Consider the following 7,134-nt stretch of genomic DNA (forward strand, 5'->3'; position numbering starts at 1 on the left):
CCCCCGGGCCAGGAAGCAGAGAGCCCCCTGCCCCAAACAGTCACCAAAGGAACAATGACTTTATTGGGGAGCAGTTAGGATCCACATGGAGCGGAGCTGGACGGAGCTGGACGAGGTGGCAGAAGCAGAAAGAGGTAAACATGGGAGAGTTCTGGGCACAAACCGAGAGAGCAGGGAGCAGGGGAAGGACAAAGAAACAACAAAAAGAGGCCTGAGAAGAATGCGACTCAGATTTGCAGTAATACCCTGGCTTCCACTGTGCTTCCCCCAGCTCAGAGCTCCCTCCCTCCCTGCACTGATCCCCTTCCTTGAAGCCAGGGAGATGGCTCAGCTGCACAGCGCGTGCCTGGCAGGTGCAAGGTCCCGAGTTCAATTCCCAGTACTCAAAAAACAAACAAACAAATAAATAAATTTCCCTCTTTGCTTAAGCTTATTGGAATTAGATTTCTGTCCCTAACAACCAAACAGTTTACACCTCCACATCATTTTTTTTTTTTAAATGCAGATAGGAAAAAGACGAAGAAAATACTGCAAAATTATAGCAACTTTTTTTTCACCTCTAGTTTTTGGAATTTTCAATAACATGATTGTGTAATCTGCAAAGAATCTTCCATAAACTAGAACAGAGATGTGCAGGTCAGCAGGTGGGAGAGAAGCTGGAATTTAAGTGGGCTGCAGCGAGCACCTGACTTTCAGGAGACGCCCATTCCTTCCACTCCAGGTTAGCAGGCAACTCGGCCACCTCTGTGTACGCATACTTAGCAAAAGACGAGTGTAGGGTCACAGACACCTCCCAATCAGACTGTATGTCTCCAAGAATAAAAGAATTTATTGTTACTGAAGCCTACAGTGCACCAGTAACAAGCTAAATGCCCCAGTGTACTTTCTCAGTGTTCATATTTGAAGGCTCATGGCTCACTAAAACATTTCAGGGCTCCTTGACTACCAGGAGGGACACAAAACACCACTCTGACTGTGTGTCTGGCAGAGCACGGGAAGGGCCTTGTCTATGGCTGGTTGGTGAATCGGAGTAAAATGCTCATCACACAACTCATGTAGTCTTCCAGAAATCTCACGCATTCAGGTTAGAGGGAAGCTGGCCGTGGCAGTGAGCACTCCGACAGTAATCGCAGTGTCCGCAGTGACCGCAGCGACGCCCCAGCCTCTCACAACATGCTAGTTCTGCTCTTTGGAGGTTCTTGGACCCCTCCCATTCAGACGCTGGGAGGCCACTCTGAACGGTGTCATGCGCTCTCTCGTTAAGACACATGCCTGTTACGCACTCTTAGCTTTCCATAGCTGCCTTCAAATATAGCTGCTGTACCTAACATGAATTAAATATGCTTCTAGATGACTCTTATGATACTGAGCCCAGCGAAGAACTATTTGTTCCTGCACATCAAAAAACACTGCTCAACAATAATGGATTTACTCATCATCTCTACCCAGTCAGCTCAGTCCTCAGCACTCGCTCTTCTCTACAGCAGATGAAATCGTAGCGGGCCCTCCAGCTACACAGTTTCCAGAGAGTAGGAAAAAGGAACCTGCAATCTGCTCCACACTGACTCTGAAATGTGACTTGGGTTTAAAACCCTGGAATATACACTCCTGGCTGTGACAATGACTTCTAGATGCACAGCAACACTGCAGAGGGTGAGAATGACAGGGTGAGTTCACCGTCCCCACAGACCGCCAGCTGCCCACACCTTCCCTCCAGAGGTGGCCGGAGAGCGGCTGAGAAATGCATGACCCGAATGAGGGCTGTGAGGCCTGGCTCATGCTACAGATGACAAGGGAAAACCAGCCCGTTTCACATATGAGATCTAGTGGGGCAGAGTGCTCATGATGGCCCTGCTCAGAGGGGGCTTGACTGGACTTGTGAAACAGTCTCATAATTAGCTCGGGCCGGCCTTGAAGGCACCGTGGAGTGTGGGTGATCCGTCTTGTGTCAGCTGCCTGAATGTGGGCATCACAGGGAGTGTTACCATGTCTGGCTCAGAAGGTTTAACGAGTCTCCCCTCAGGAGAACAAATGTAGTATCAGGAGGGAGTTGAGCTGTTCGCTGCCTCGATCATAAAATGCTCCACCAGGCTTGGCAGCTTCAAATCTCATAAAAGCACGCTGTGTTTACTACAGGGACAGGAGTAGCTGCCGACTTCCAGCAGAGATGAGACAGTCATTTACAATGTGATCATTCTCCAAACTCTGAACTCCGCTGATCATTCGTTATCTTCCATTAATCAACTAATATTTCCAGTAACGATATTTTCTAAAATAACCTCTGAAATAACTCTGTATACAAAAAGTGTTCAGAGAAGAGAGTTGCAAAGAGGCAGGTAGGAGTGTGTCTACCCAGCACAAAAAGAAGTAAAATGGAATCTAAGCACAAGGGCCTGAGTTCAATCCCTGGTTCTACAAAAAAAAAAAAAAACAAAAACAAACAAACAAAAAAAAAAACAGGAAGTAAAATGGAATCTAATGTAAGTGTTAACCGGTGCTGGGGGCTGGCCAGGCAGCTGGAGACCAGCTCCCCTTCTGGTGGGCGGGCTGGCCCGAGGCTGGGTCCCCCTCCCCAGCGCTCTGTAATCTGCTCCCTCACACCTGTGCCCCCCAACAGGAGAGCAGGAGCCCTGCCAGTCCCCCGAGATTCAGAACCCAGGGTAGCTGGATGCTCCTCACCAAGGGCTGCAGAAATGCTTCTTTTCCAAAGAAATTTATAGATTTCAGACACACATTTCCGATCTGGTTTCCAGGTCAACTGATATCTAAAGACAAAGGTCAGGAACAAGCTGATGAAAGAGCGCACACCTTCCATCTCCACTAGTATCAGTACTAACCAGTGTCAGTAGGGAGACGGCACCACGCAACGACACCTCCACACAGTCACGCAGCCTTCTGCACTTGACTGCTGTCTCTGTTCCAGCTGCAAAACCCTCTCAAAACAAGACACCCAGAAGAACCCCCACTGTGAACAACAGAGCCCTAAGCTTTTCCATCAAAGCCCAACATCTCTAAATTTGTATGGCAACAATAACGCTACTTTAGTGTGATAAGGAGCTAAAAGTCTCGTCTATCATTCTTCTCCCCTCCCCATTTCTACCCAATGGACTTTTTTTTTTTTAAACAGGGTCTTACCATCTAGCTCTGGCTGGCCTCATGCTTATGAGACCCTCCTGCCTCAGCCTCCCAAGTGCTGTGGCTACAGGTATGCACCACCACACCCAGCTCAGACTATAGTATTTATAACATTAGAATATAATACTATGAGGGCCAGGGAGATGGCTTAGTAGAATAAGCGCTTCCCTGGCAAGCATAAGGGTCTGAGTTCAATCCCTGGTTCCAACAACAACAAAAAAAAGTAACACTCTGGTTAATAACAATTTTTTAAGAAATATCATACCAATTTCTAGAATTTATTTAGGGTTTTTTTTCCTATGCATACTTTTGTGCTGTTTTTTTGTTTGTTTGTTTGTTTGTTTTTTTCTTAGTGGAACTGGGGATTGAACTCAGACCCATGCACTTGCCAGGGTGTGCTGTTGTTTTAACCAACATCTCTATGCTCGTTGAGTTACTGTTATAGTGCATAATCTTTCACCTTATTTAAGGTTAAGGAACTTAATTCAATTTGGAGGGCAGAGGCAGGAAGATTACCACGAATTCAAGGCTAGCCTGGGCTACACAGTAAGACCCTCCAAACAAAGAAAGAAAAGAGAGACAGAGACAGAGACAAAGACACAAACAGACAAACAGAAAAAAGAAAAAATGAGAAAAAGGAAAGAAAAAGTTTATTCAAGGTTAGGAAAACCATTCTTTCAAAGTAAAAACACAGCATTTGTTTAACACTAGCAAGAATATCAGCATGTTTCCAGGAGAGTACGATTAGACAATGCCATGTGTACCTAGACCACGGGCCCCAGAGCGTGTCACCAACAGGCTGCCTTTAGCACTGAGGGGTTCCTTGCAGGGCTCAGATCCCTAGATGGGCTAGTGCACACCTTACACAGTGTGGGCAGGACTCAGGGCAGCAGTGAGTGAGGGCAGGGCTCCACAAGGAAGAGTTCCAGGGCACTGTGTTTCACTACCCAGCTAGAAGACACGAAATCCTGAGAACAATTAAAGCTGCACAGGGGCCGGGGAGATGGCTCACTAGAATAAGCGCTCCCCTGGCAAGCGCAAAAGCCTGAGTTCAATCCCCCATTCCACAAAAAAAACCCAAAAAAAACCTAAAGCTGCACATCACCAAATACAGAATAATCAATTTCACATGTGAAAGCTTGTAATCATCACCACACAGTAACACGTGGAGGGACTTGTCCATGCCAAAGGACCTACGGGCAGAGGCATGGGAGGACGGAGGGTGTACAGTGCAGATGCGGCGAGGGGAGCGGTGTCCGATGATCAACAAAGCAGGGCTAGTAATGGACAATGGCAAGCTGACTGCATTGTTCTGCTGACTCCAACTGGCTGAAACCCACAGGGTAGATCAGCTGATTTTAAGAACTATCAGACTCATACTTCCTGGTATGCCAAACAAGACACCAGCCCAAAGCTAAGTATTGTGGTACATGCCTGTGATGCCAGCCCTCAGGAGGCTGAAGCAGGAGTTCAAAGCCAGGTTAGACTACATATTGAGTTCAAGGCCAACCTATCTCAAGAAAAAAAAAAGTCCTGTAGGGCTTTTTCTGACAATACATAATATCTACGCAATAATATCAATCAGCAGGAAGTACCTCAAAATAGTACAGTACGTCCCCAATTTACCAACATTCAAGTTGCAAACTTTCTCAGGTGTATAAGACCACCAGGGCCATAGAGATAGCTGCAAGCACAAGGACCCGATTCAATCTCTGGTACCACATGCTGTACCAACCCCGGAACCCCAAGCATGCTGAGCGGGCCACCAAGACTAGGCACATGCCTGTAATCCCAGCTCTGGGGAGGCTGAAATAGGTTCACTATGAATCTGAGCTGCATAGTGAGACCCTGCACCAAACACATAAATTAAAAAAAAAAAAAAGACTCACTTTGTCTGCTAATGAATAAATCTGATATACAAACAATTCTGCAACGGAACTCATCATTTGTAAGTTAGGGCCTTACTGCATTCTGTAACAGTATGGTGGACATCAAATTATATTCAAAAAAAGGACATCTATGTGTACAATTCTATTTGCAATAATATTACCTACTTCAGACTGTAAACAATGCTGGGCTGCAGGTTCTGGCTATTTTACAAAAGTACACTGCACAGTACCACCTTTCTAATGTCATTTGACCACACAGTTGGCAACTGTGCCAAATGAGGGCCAAAAAACTACAAAGAACTCACCAGGGAGCATCAACTGGCATAATCAACCTTTCAATGCACTACATGTAGCTCTCTCAGCGGTAGAGAAGGCTCATGTGGCCCAGAGGAATGAAACCTCTCCCCCATCAGTGATCAAAAGCCTTCCTCTAGAAGTATCCTTTATGTGTATGTGCTACTGGGGTTTCGAACCCAGAGTTTCACACATGTGAGGCAAATGCTCCACCACTGAGCTACAGCCCAAGTCCCAAGCCCTTAAAGTTATATTATATATAGAAAGAGAGACAGAGACAGAGACACTTGGTATGTTGTCCAGGGTGTCCTTGAACTTGTGTCAGCCTCCCACATAGCTGGGATCACAGGCAAGTGTCACAGTGCCCAGGTTAAAAGCATCTTACATAAAAGCCTGATTAGACAAATATAAAGATTTTTTATTCCAATCAAATTCTGATCCAACCCCGACCTCATTTACACTTCTGATCCAATAGCAGAATACTCATACAAATGGAGACTTCGTGAAGTTACACATATGCAATAACATAGAAATCTCCCCGCTTTTGTCACCTGTATACTGAACTGGAAAGAAGATTAAGAACAGAAATAAAATGCTGGTGATAGTGAGACTTTTCTAATTTGACTATATTTTAAGGGTTTAGGACTAACTTTGAAACTGTTCCAAATTCTGTTCTATGTTGTTTACCCATGTGCAGGTCAACAATAATCCATCAACCAGATGGTTCCCTCTAACCAGTCCATTGGCTCATGTTTCCTGATATTACGTCAATAAAAGTAGCCATAAAGTTTGCTTTGGAGGAGAGTCAAGTACTGCTGCGATGCAGTAAGGGAAGGCCTAACTGAACTGTGCCGCGTGGCTTCTGAACTAAGCTGCTGAGAGTTAACTATTACTGTGGCAACTGGGGTATGGTGCAATTAGCCACCACCCAAGACAGTTAGAATTCTTCGGTTCAGGTGATTCCTCTTCTTCAGTGATCCGACAGAAGGTACTTCATAAGCCTGCTCTATTCCTGAGCACAGAGGCATGGTAATTTCATAAGAGGTGAAAGTATTTCCCCCCAAACTGGTTTTTGGGCCCCAGGCGAAATGTCTATTCATCAGTTATACTTTTGTTTGTCTTCATGGACCCTCTGCCACTAGGGGAGGAAAAAATACAGCTGGACCTGAAAAGGTCCTCTGGGAAGCCCTTTACCACACCACAGTCAGGAAACAAGGCCTGGCTGGGCGTGGCGGCGACACCTTCTCCCAGCACTTGAGACTGAGGCAGGAGGATCGCCAGGAGTTTGAGGCCAGCCTGGGCTACACTGTGAGTTCACACCCAGCCTGAACTGCACAGTGAGACTCTGTCACAGAAAAGAAAAGAAAACAAAATAAAAGAAAAACAAAGGACAGGGCAAAACCCTAAGGCTCCTAAGACTCTGAGAGGCACAGAGCCAAGCCCTCCACTTTCTAGCTATGAAAACTAAAACCCAAGGTTACACAATCACCTAGTGACTTAGCTTCAGAATGCAGGTACTGCCAATATTTTTTGTTGTCTTTACTAAAGGGAAATGACCACAATTTAGATTTAGGGACAATCAAGCAAGGCAAGTGAGCATACAGCTGTAATCCCAGAGCTCTGAGAAGCTGAGGCCGAAGGATGGTAAGTACAAGCTCTGCCTAAGTGACTTAGTGAGGCCTTGTCTCAAAACAAAAAAATAAAAAGGGCTAAGGACATAGCTCAGAGTGAAGGTCGTGGGTTCAATCAATAGGACCAAAACCAAAACAAAATCTAATGACAATCAAGAAAACTTGGGCCATGGAGAAAGTTCATC

The sequence above is a fragment of the Octodon degus genome, unplaced genomic scaffold (assembly GCF_000260255.1).
Source record: "Octodon degus isolate 3935 unplaced genomic scaffold, OctDeg1.0 scaffold00033, whole genome shotgun sequence".
NCBI lineage: Eukaryota > Metazoa > Chordata > Mammalia > Rodentia > Octodontidae > Octodon > Octodon degus.